The 11,737-nt window shown below is 39.9% G+C and overlaps 1 long non-coding RNA gene across 1 annotated transcript; it reads left to right on the forward strand.

Annotated features, from left to right (window-relative positions):
* The first annotated feature begins 2,824 nt into the window (after positions 1–2,824).
* Positions 2,825–10,375, forward strand: LOC117509143. Its single transcript, XR_004560266.1, has 3 exons — positions 2,825–2,837; positions 5,696–5,704; positions 10,232–10,375. It is a non-coding gene; the product is annotated as an uncharacterized LOC117509143 (long non-coding RNA).
* Positions 10,376–11,737: the final 1,362 nt, after the last annotated feature.

The following is an 11,737-nucleotide window of genomic DNA, read 5'->3' on the forward strand; positions in this document are numbered from 1 at the left end:
TGTTAATGTTATGTCCTACCCAGCTATGATTTATATTCCAGTTATTTATACAGACTTGAGCATAAAAGAAAAAATACAATGTAATGCTAAAATACCCTCGGCCATATGAGCATTTTCTTCTTTATATAGTGCAATATATATATATATATATATATATATAAAACAGGGCTTAATTTGAGGGGGAGCAAGCTGGAGCCTGCTCCGGAACCTCTGACATTGGCTCCGCCAGCTATTTATCCCTTTATCTATGGCGATGGCGCCCACACCATATTTTCCATATGCGTTTTTTTTTTTTTTACTGTAACTCTGCTATAGTCTGTCCAATCCGAATGATTCAAAGTGCATTGTAAAGCTAACACCAAGGGCTTTCCAATGATATATGGTGTATTACGGTAAACATAGCCTGTGATGTCATAACGCAGAGGAAAGACACGAAGTTTCACACTAGTGCGCCGCTGATTCTCATTACCGTAAGTTCTCATGTAAGCCCTCAATCTGAAGAATTTCAACACTGACAGCAAGCCAAGAACCCGTGCTCTCCAACAGTATGCTATCTGTTGCATATATTACGGTAAAGTGCGTTCGGTGACGTTTAACGAGAGGAAAGTATGAAAAAGAGCGCAAAAGTGGCAGAAAAGTACAGAGACAGACAGCAAACATAAATGTAGTAATTTTTGAGGAAAAGGCAGGGTGTTAGTGTCATTTGTGAAGGTGTGTGTGCGTGTTTGTGTGGGTGTGCAGTTTATTTTAAGTGTGACGCACAGCATTGTTTGCAAGCCCCCCCGCCCTTCTTTTTTTTTCCTGCACCTGAGCCACCCATCCTCTGCGCTCCGGGACCTCCCACTTTACAAATTAAGCTCTGTATATATATATATATATATATAGTGATAATTTCACAAGAACAACAGAAATAAGCGTTTATGCTTTTTTTTGCTATTATATTATCAGTGTATCATTGATACATTCACCTCTGTATTTTTATGTTGCAGAATAAAATCAATCAATCATACACAGTATTTTATTTACGTGTTAATGGCATCTGCAGGAAGGCATGCATGTGTGTATACATGAGCTTTTGAAAAGGACAGAAGTTAGCTTTGACCGCGTGTGATGCATGTACACGCTGACGTCCACAAGATGTCTTGTAAATCACTCCAGAGGTGTTACAAAAACAGGTTACAAAACAGCTTTTCAGTTTTAGAAGTGCTTTATTTGTTTATGCATAATATATGAGAAAGAGGTTATATATACACAAAAACAAAGTGGAGTTAGCAGCTAGCGAGACCAGCCAGTGACATCACCAGGCTAACGTCTGAGAGATGTCTTGTAAATCACTCCAGAAGTGTTTATTTCTCACTAATTTTTACATAATATGAGAATTGTGTTACATTTAGTCAGAAATAAAGCAGTGTTGGAGCTACAAAGAGACCAGCCAGTGACGTCGCGGTGCTGCTCTACTCTCGATGGCTGTTAGTCAAAAAAAAAAAATGCATTTGCATGAGTCATAGCATAAAACTGTGTATGTAACTATTTACATACACAGTTCTTTTCTATCTCCATCTATCTAAAAGAGGTGGACACAACAATTATCCATTAAAAATGCAGCTGACAGCAATTCATGTAACTATTATATGTAAAGTTTATCTTACTGCTCACCACAGTTTTGCCTGTTGCAGTCCTCCAAATACTGATTCTGCCTTTAAACCTTTCTCCAAAATCATCTTCAAAGTAAACAAAGCAGGGACTCTTTTCACACTCCTCCACAAGGACTTCAGGCTTAACTTTTTCATACACCTGACAACATTTGTCACTGTTTTCTTCTTTTAGTCCTGTTTGTCTCTTTTTTATTCTCGCAGTGTAAGAAGAGAAGGGAAAGGGGTGATGTCAGAGGCCAAAGGTTAGGTTATGACCTTTGCCCTGAGAGTAGGAACCCTGCTATGCCATGTTTCTGGGTGTGCAAGCTTGTGTGCATGACACAGAAAGAGAGAAGTACAGCAGTCATGTATGTGCATAAATAATATTTCAGTGCAGTTGCAATGGTCATTATTTCTTTCACATTTTTGGTTTAAAATCTATTTTACAGAGTGGTTTTGACTGATTTATTTTGTCTTTCCAGCACTGATCCTCTATCGAAGAATGTATACAAAGTGCAGAAAAAATAATGCTGTTGCCATATTTGAGTCTAACTCAGTGCTTTCGGTGCTGCGCACTCAAGCTAATATTTCAACTCCACTTTCCGTCATCATGCCATGCCAGTGACATCAAGAGACTGATACATTTGTTAACACAAGGAGAGCCGAAGTCCATGCAATAAACTGTATTTCAATGACTCGTCTAGTTCTACAGATTTGGTCATAAATGTGGTTTTGAAGATGACCTATGATTTGATCTTTACATTAGACCTATGAGCTTAGGTTGACCTGTGTTGCGAGAGAGTAGTCCAATGAGTTTATCCACCAAGTTTGATTCAGATTGCTCTTTGTTTCTTGAAGCAATCCCCCAAAACAGGCAAACCAACAGGCAAACGTGGGCCTATGAAGCCTCTTTTGGCTTCGTAGTGAAGCTAATTAAATTAAAACTAACTGAACCTAGTAGAAACTGAATCTAAAGCCAGCTGAACTTAATAGTAACTGTATGTGAAGTTTACCGAAAAGCTAACTAAACAGAAAATGAGTGACGTATGAAGCTAACTGAACATAAAAAAAAAAAATGAATTAGGTAACAGAATATACAGCTAAGTGAAAAGCTGACTAAATTCAAAATGAACTGAATATGAAGCCATACTGAACATAAACTGAATTAGGTAAGCTAACTATGGTAAACAGAAAATGAACTGAGTTTGAAGCTAACTGAATGCTTAAAAAACTTAATTAGGTAACATGAATATGAAGCTACTTGAAAAGCTAACTAAATAGAAAATGAACTGAGTGTGATGCTAACTGAACATAAAAAAAATGAATAACGTACCAGAATATAAAGCTAAGTAAAAAGCTAACTAAATAAAAAAATGAACTGAGTGTGACGCTAACTGAACATAAAAAACTGAATAACGTACCAGAATATAAAGCTAAGTAAAAAGCTAACTAAATAGAAAATGAACTGCGTATGACGCTAACTCAAGATAAACCCAAATGAATTGAAAATGAACTGACTCTAAAACAAACTGAATACAAATTAACAATAATGCGAATTAGGTAAGAGAACATGAAGTTACTTAAATCAAAAATTTATTGAACCTGATCCGAACATGAAGCTAAGATTCAAACTACCTGAAAGTAAAATGAACTCAGTCTAAAACTATTAGTGCTGAACCTAAAATGAAATATATATATTGCTGAGTTCATTTTGTAGGATTGTGGTTTCACTGTTTTGGAAACGTTCTCCACAAATTCCCACACCCATCTGTGTTACATGAAGCCAAAGCCTCTCTGCAGGAAACATGCATGAATGGAGACAGGACGACATTGTAAAAGACTCAAATTGAAGAAAGAGGAGTTAAAAAGGAGCAGATGTTCATGGAGATGACCCTCCCCCATCTTTCTTATTTCACTGTTGTTATCTGAAGAAGAGCAGTGTGAAGGAATTACTCCACTGAATCAACGGTCTTTCAACATAGCAACTCTCAGACATGCTTCAAGTCTTTTTGACAAATATCTCTGAAGAGAAACAAAACAGTCATTTTTTCCAACATGTTCATTTAAACACCATCATGCTGACTTAGACATATTCACAAAAAAATATTCAGATGGTTGCCGAACATTGCACGTCACCTTAGCTAATCTTGTTTAATATCACCCAGATGTTGTAATTTAGATGCTTAATGATGAATGATTTCATTACAGGAAACCTGTGGGAGAAGCCACAGAAACCTGTCACATCCTACATCTGGACAAGTGTCATTCTCAGACATAAAGACTTACTACTCTTGAACGTATGATGAAAGAGTTATTTACTTTGTATCAGAAGTAGAGGTAAGTCCAGACGCACACTGATGCGTATCCCTGGATTTTGTAGCAGTATGACTCACACTGTGTGGGGTGCAGTCCAACTCAAGTTAATTCCCCAACTAATGCTGGTGTCGCCGACCAAATGGACCCCCATAAAAATCGGTCCGCCCTGCCTTCACTGCACATGCATCATTTCGGAGCTTAGCAGTGTCATTTCTGAGCGTCACCAGCAATTCACCGATTATCACCTTGTTTCTGCTTCATACTGCACTCCAGTCATCATCTATCTCAGTGAGAGATATCTGAAGCTTCTGTACAACAATCATTTCCACATAAATGGCCATATTGACCTCTCTTCATTGGCTTCCTGTTAATTCTAGAATAGAATTTAAAATTCTTCTTCTTACTTATAAGGTTTTGAATAATCAGGTCCCATCTTATCCTAGGGACCTCATAGTACCATATCACCCCAATAGAGCGCTTCGCTCTCAGACTGCAGGCTTAGAGTAGAATGTGAGGCAGAGCCTTCAGCTTTCAGGCTCCTCTCCTGTGGAACCAGCTCCCAATTCAGATCAGGGAGACAGACACCCTCTCTACTTTTAAGATTAGGCTTAAAACTTTCCTTTTTGCTAAAGCTTATAGTTAGGGCTGGATCAGGTGACCCTGAACCATCCCTTAGTTATGCTGCTATAGACTTAGACTGCTGGGGGGTTCCCATGATGCACTGAGTGTTTCTTTCTCTTTTTGCTCTGTATGCACCACTCTGCATTTAATCATTAGTGATCGATCTCTGCTCCCCTCCACAGCATGTCTTTTTCCTGGTTCTCTCCCTCAGCCCCAACCAGTCCCAGCAGAAGACTGCCCCTCCCTGAGCCTGGTTCTGCTGGAGGTTTCTTCCTGTTAAAAGGGAGTTTTTCCTTCCCACTGTTGCCAAGTGCTTGCTCACAGGGGGTCGTTTTGACCATTGGGGTTTTTCCGTAATTATTGTATGGCCTTGCCTTACAATATAAAGCGCCTTGGGGCAACTGTTTGTTGTGATTTGGCGCTATATAAATAAAATTGATTTGATTTGATTTGATAAATTCAGCATTATTTCATAATAAAAGACGGGGGAGCGATCAGAGCACCACAGCAGCACGTCTGAGTCTGAATCGATAAGTCTGACTCTTTACACCCAAAGCGATCAAAGGGAATAATGTGATTTTTAACTATTAGATGACAAAGTAAAAGCTCTTAAATCATTCTAAAGTCAGTTTTAAGTAGAAACGAGGCCGTTTTAAGAAGAAACAAGGCGATAATCGGTGAATCCCTGCTGACGCTCGGAAATGACGTAGGCGCAATTACTGTTAAGACTTGGTATGAAAATCAGATTTTTGATATACATATATGATTTGGCACATGTTTTACACCACATACTCTTCCTGGCACAACCCTCATCATTTATCTGACCTTGGGACCACCGCCAATGTACACTGATTTGTGCAACCTCAGTGACTGTGTTATAAGGCAAGACTGAAGATTCTTATTGAAATGGCAACATCTTGATTTCAGTTAGGGTTTTGAACATGTCCAAAACCCTCTCTGTGACTAGAGCGACTCTAAAAATCTGTGACTGGTTTCAGAGGAATGTGCTACAGCTATGCTACTGTGGCATACCTGACAGTGACTGTCAAAAGAGGAATTGTTGATTTGGAGTGGTACAACAGTTTTACGACATTCCCAAACCACGAATGCAAGTTTTGCAGCAGATGAATCAAGTCCGGGTTTAATAGACTCTTCTGTGATGGTGGTAAAGGGACTGTGGAACAACATACTCATGATGGTCCCACTAACAATGGTGACACCATTGTGTTTATCTTGTGTGATTGTCCCTTTGCCACCATTGTAGAAGAGTCAACTTTATTCTTCCTTTGGCAAAAACCTTAGCGGCCATCGCAATGATGAAACTGGGACGACAATGGCATGTGACTCTCATTTGTCTCTGACAGCCACATCTTGGTGTGACTGCTACATTAGCTGAAGTAGTTCTATCACTGCATCACAATTCTGTGTTGTTTTATTTCCAACCTGGTCTCACGGCAAGTTGTGCTTCAGCAGCACGAAATATATATTAATCTACTGGTTTGTGACATTGTGACAAAAAGCATCTCATTTTCATCACAGCAGCACGAATTCATTCTCATTCATTCCGTGATGGCTGCACAAAATTAAAAGTGAAGCGGGGGGGGGGGGGTTATGGTTACAGTGGGGGGGAGGAGTAAGATTAGGTTATGGTTAAGGTTAGGGTTGGGGGTGGGAGTAGGGTTAGAAATAGTGAGTTAAAAAAAAGCCCCATCACGAAAATTTGACTCATTTCGTCACGGGAGCATGAAATAAAAACGTGAGACTGGGCTGCTTATTTTATAAGTATAGCCAAAGCAGAAGGTCACCCCATTGAGTCACGTCTGCTTGAGGTTTCTTCCTGTTATCAGAAAAGGCCAGAGGAAGTATTTCTCCTATAGTTGTATGTAAAAGTTTGTGCACCCCTGATGATTTCCATGATTTTCCTTTATAAATCATTGGTTGTTTGGATCAGCAATTTCAGTTAAATCATATAGCAAACATACACAGTGATATTTGAGAAGTGAAATTAAGTTTATAGGATTTACAGAAAGTGTGCCATAATTATTTAAAAAAATTAGGCAGCTGCATAAATTTGGTCACCCCAACAGAAAAAAATACATCAGTATTTAGTAGATCCTCCTTTTGCAGAAATAACAGCCTGTAAATGCTTCCTACAGCTTCCAATGAGAGTCTGGATTCTGGTTGAAGGTATTTTGGACCATTCCTCTTTACGTACAAAACATCTCAGTTTTGTTGGTTTCCGAGCATGGACAGCCCGCTTAAAAACACACCACAGATTTTCAATAATATTCAGGTCTGGGGACTGAGATGGCCATTCAGAACATTGTACCTGTTCCTCTGCATGAATGCCTTAGTAGATTTTGAGCAGTGTCTAGGGTTGTTGTCTTGTTGAAAGGTTGAGCCCTGGTGCAACTTCAGCTTTGTCACTGATTCATGAACATTGTCCTCAAGAATCTGCTGATATTAACTGGAATCCATGTGACCCTCAACTTTAACAAGATTCACAGTACCTGCACTGGCCATACAGCCACATAGCCTGATGGAACCACCTCCAATTTTACTGTAGGTAGCAAGTGTTTTCTTGGAATGCTGTGTTCTTTTCTGCCCCTTATGCATTACAGCATCATACAGCATCTCTTTGTGCAAACTGTGTTGTATATTTACGTTTGAGCACAAAAAAATGGATAACATTTATTTATGCAGAAAACAGGACCAGATTTACAGGTATGAAAGTTTTATTGTGTTTTCACATCATGTGGTCCTCAGAAAGAGAGTTTAGGTGCATTTGAGTGGAAAATAGTGTTAGTTGACGCGTCGCGAAGGATCAGCTGTTTTTAACGACCAGATACGGAGCGGCTCAGCTCAGAATTCTAAATAAAGGAGGGAAAAAAGTATAAAAATGTCTTTGTAAAGCTCAGTGCAGGTGTGCTGATCACCGCGCTTTAAGAGGTGAGGACGAGTCGAGCAGCTGCAAAAAAACGTGAATGAAAAGTTCACAGCTCGCTTAAAGTGGGCAGTTCAGTCGAACCCTGACCTCCTGCCCACGGACCAAGTTTAATGCTGCTATCGACCCACAATGAAAAATAATAGTAACGCACAGTGACTTGGAGAATTTAAAAAAGTGGTCAGATTAGAGTAACGCGTAACCGGCATCACTGATCGCCATGTGTCAGATAAGGATTAAATCCTACTCATGTGTGTCACCTGTCACCTGGTAAAATAGATTGAAATTAAAATGGCATTGAAAAATGCAAATACAAAATCTGTATGCAAATCTGATTTTCCAAGCCACTTAGTGCATGATCCTCACCCATTACACCCCCATGCCTTTTTGTCCTTGCACGCCCACCCATTCACAGTATGGAGATGTGTGTGTGCGTGTTGGTGGAGGGAGAAAGTTGGGATGGATTGGGCAATAGTAGTTTGTTTCTTGCTGCAACAGTTCATTGAACTCATTGTCCTGCAGAGGCTTTGTAGGCCAGCTGGAGTCAAAGCAAAAGAACCCACTCTCCTCCTCTCGCCTTCGTTTGCTGGCCCCTTTGTGCTGAACCCCACCACCACCTCCCACCCCTGTGCTCAGTAATCTCCCACTCCCCCACAGATGTAAGTGATCTCACTACCTCGACAGCTTGTTTACAGATAACAGTTTGCCTAACAGAATTAACACAAGAGCCTGTTTTCCTCAAGGCTCTGGCGTGGTTAACATCTTGATTACTGCTCATTGTTCACAGCGGTGCTCTTCATTTTCGGTTTAAAAGCAAACACATAGAGCAAACAAACTAATTAGAGCTGTGTTGAATGTCTGGTCAGTACCCAAATGATCCTCATAGGGTAGCTGCACCTGGCGTGAGCAGCCCGAAATTTCAGCTTTACCTGTAGAGACACAATCAGACAGACAGAAGTGATCACATAACCTTGGCCCCCCTCTGTACAACCCCTGGCAAAAATTATGGAATCACCGGCCTCGGAGGATGTTCATTCAGTTGTTTAATTTTGTAGAAAAAAAAGCAGATCACAGACATGACACAAAACTAAAGTCATTTCAAATGGCAACTTTCTGGCTTTAAGAAACACTATAAGAAATCAGGAAAAAAAATTGTGGCAGTCAGTAACGGTTACTTTTTTAGACCAAGCAGAGGGAAAAAAATATGGAATCACTCACATCTGATTTAAAATACAAACTTAAAAAAAAAAAAAATCATCCTTTTTTTTTTTGTTGCTCCTGTTAGGCGTCGCCACAGCAGATCATCCATTTCTATCTCACCCTGTCCTCTGCATCTTCCTCTGTCACACCAACCACCTGCATGTCCTCCCTCAGTACATCCAAAAACCTCCCCTTTGGTCTCCTTCTTCTCCTCCTGTCTGGTGGCTCCATCACCAGCATCATTCTCTCTATATACCCTCTGCACTAAATAGGTATTTTAAGTACATGTAGCTTTAACATCAACATTGTTCTTTTATATAATTTGAATAATCCAGAGTCACAGAGCTCCAAGTGGAACTCCAATCAGAAAGAGGAGAAAATGAGTTCCTGTAACTGAAGAACAGTCATGTGACTGTTCTTTAGTTACTGCATTTTAAAAAAAACTGTTTATATTTTATCATGCCAGTGAGTTGTTTCTATATCATAGGAAGTCCAGTAAATGTTTCACTTATTTGATACTGTAATTTTTCTGCCAATTGAAATGATAAAAACAGGCGTTGAGTCTGTTCTCTATGCCTGGACGTGCTTGCAAGAAATAGACGGCACCCACTCTCCACCCACACCGTGACATGATATAGATTGACTTGATGTGCAAATGAATGATCAAAAACCAGTTTGTGCAAATGCAAACCTCTTTTTTGTGAGCTCTTGTGCTGCCGTCTCCAAGTTGCCATCCTGGGTGAGTGACCATATCGCCTAGATCAAGATCCACCACTGGACGAGAGGTGAGATACACCCTGGACAGCATTGATTTCTATTTACTCACTAGATGGAGAACCAGGTTGATCCGTTCATTTGCTAGCTGTTGGCAGAGCGCTGCCATCTTGGTTAGTGTTTAACAACCAGACATCAACAGAAATCAATGTGGATCAATGTTTTAAGAGAGTGTCAGGATAAATCTGCATTTTCCGTGCTGTTATTGTGCTGTTACATTTATTCAAATTCAGTCCCACATTTGTACAGCCACTATTTGTCAAAACAAATACAGAAGAGGATCAGACTCTAAAGACTTGAATGAATTTGTTTTTCCCAGTCCAGATAGAAAATAATACCACCAGTTTGTCAAACACACTATGTCTGCCACAACACCAGATACTAGTCTGATCCTTAATTTCATTATGAAGTTAGAGATGGGAAATAATCAGGGGTGAGAGTAGGAGCTTCACACGCTCCCATCATATGCGGCGCCGCTTTTACGGAGCACTTCTCCGCGGAAAATATAAATAACTACAAATGAAACAGCCACGCCGCCAGGGTGAAAGTAAGATTATTCAATAATTTCTGGATCAAGTTGAAAGAAATCTGAAAACACTACAGGGTGCTAGCGTGTTCAGTATATCATAGACAAATTAATCTCATTTAATCATTTCTCATTTAATTTTCTCATTTAATCTCATTTAATCTCAATTAATCTCATACACGACTGTCATGTGACCCACCAAATTGAGAGAAAAAGCATTTCCATTCTATGAATTTGCTCTGACAGAATATCTCAGGATGGGAAACCTGATGTGAAGAAAAAACCAGAGGCTAATTAAAAAGGGATAAATTGAGACGTATGAAAGTGAGATGTCTAACTGAATCACTAAATGAATCGATCATGATAAAGCATTCAGACAGTAAAACTGAAGTCACTACTTTACAGAAAACAGATCAATACAAAAAATAAATAATTTTCGAACCTTTTTTCAGAAATTTTAGTCATTTCCCCCACATCATTAATATTACATACTTATACTTATGAATACACACTTATGAATGCTCACTCCACAATTTATTATTAATAATTTTTTATTTATTTAACCAGCTGACAATCCTGACGGACCTGAACGCTACACAAAACAGCGTTTTCACATCACTTTAACCCAAGTTTAAGTCAGCGCATCATTGATTTCCATTTAATCTGATGCTTTATGACGCAGAATAACGCTAAGCAAGATGGCGGCTGCTGCATCATCTAGTGGATTAAAAAGAAATCGATGCTGGACAGGCCCCAATCTGTCACAGGGTAACATGGTGATGTTTTATCTAAGGGCCCTGTCCCACTGGCATTTAGGAGGATTTGCATATGGATTGCGCACAAAATTGGCTCATATTCACTTAACATCTGCAATATCCGTGAAACATGCTTGTATGAGTCGGCCGACACCCGCACACATCCGCAATTATCCGCAGAGGCACATTTTTCCATTTCCAGGATTTTTGAGCTGCACAAAATTTTGGCTGCGGATGACCTTACATACTCAATACATACTCAATACATACTCAATCTATGCGCTGTATATTCGCCGTCATCTGCTGATATCCGCAACTGACAGGGATTTGCGGCTTGGCAGCGGACTGGGACAGTGTGTAAAATGGATATTTTGTGTGCCCATTATGGCCACATCACGAACTAAAATAAGTTGTAGCGACTGCATACAGATTGGCCACGAATAAAGCGTTTTTTATTACGTCTGCTTTGCATCTGATTTGCGGCAGATGCAAATCAGATGCGCTGTGTTCACAGCTGGATGCTGTTCTTTGTTCTACCGGCTGCCACGCGCTCTGCACTGGACGCTGCCTATATAAAATAATTATTTTGTGGCAGATTAATCATTTTATTCTGCAAATTGCCTGTTGAAAACGGCTCTAATCACCTGGATCACAGAGGAAGCTGCAGCTGGCCGTTCGCACGCGCATGCATTTTGAGCCGCCTAAAAAGGTAATTATTTGACTTGTTTACATTGTCATGGCTTGATAAAACATTTGCGTGTTTTTCCTTCTTGTCTGCAGCTGTTACAGTATTTATTCCTTTGTTTATAACAGATTTAACTTCTTGTTATAATCGTTCAGCTGCGCTCTGGTGCGATCCGCTGACGTCACCACTTGCCCTGTTCACTGCTTCTTTACTCCAGTCAACTTGTCCAAGTCCAGCAAATGCTCCAGAGGCTGTATTGTTGGTGTGAATAGTGATGCCGAC

The sequence above is a fragment of the Thalassophryne amazonica genome, chromosome 4 (assembly GCF_902500255.1).
Source record: "Thalassophryne amazonica chromosome 4, fThaAma1.1, whole genome shotgun sequence".
NCBI classification, from domain to species: Eukaryota; Metazoa; Chordata; class Actinopteri; order Batrachoidiformes; family Batrachoididae; genus Thalassophryne; species Thalassophryne amazonica.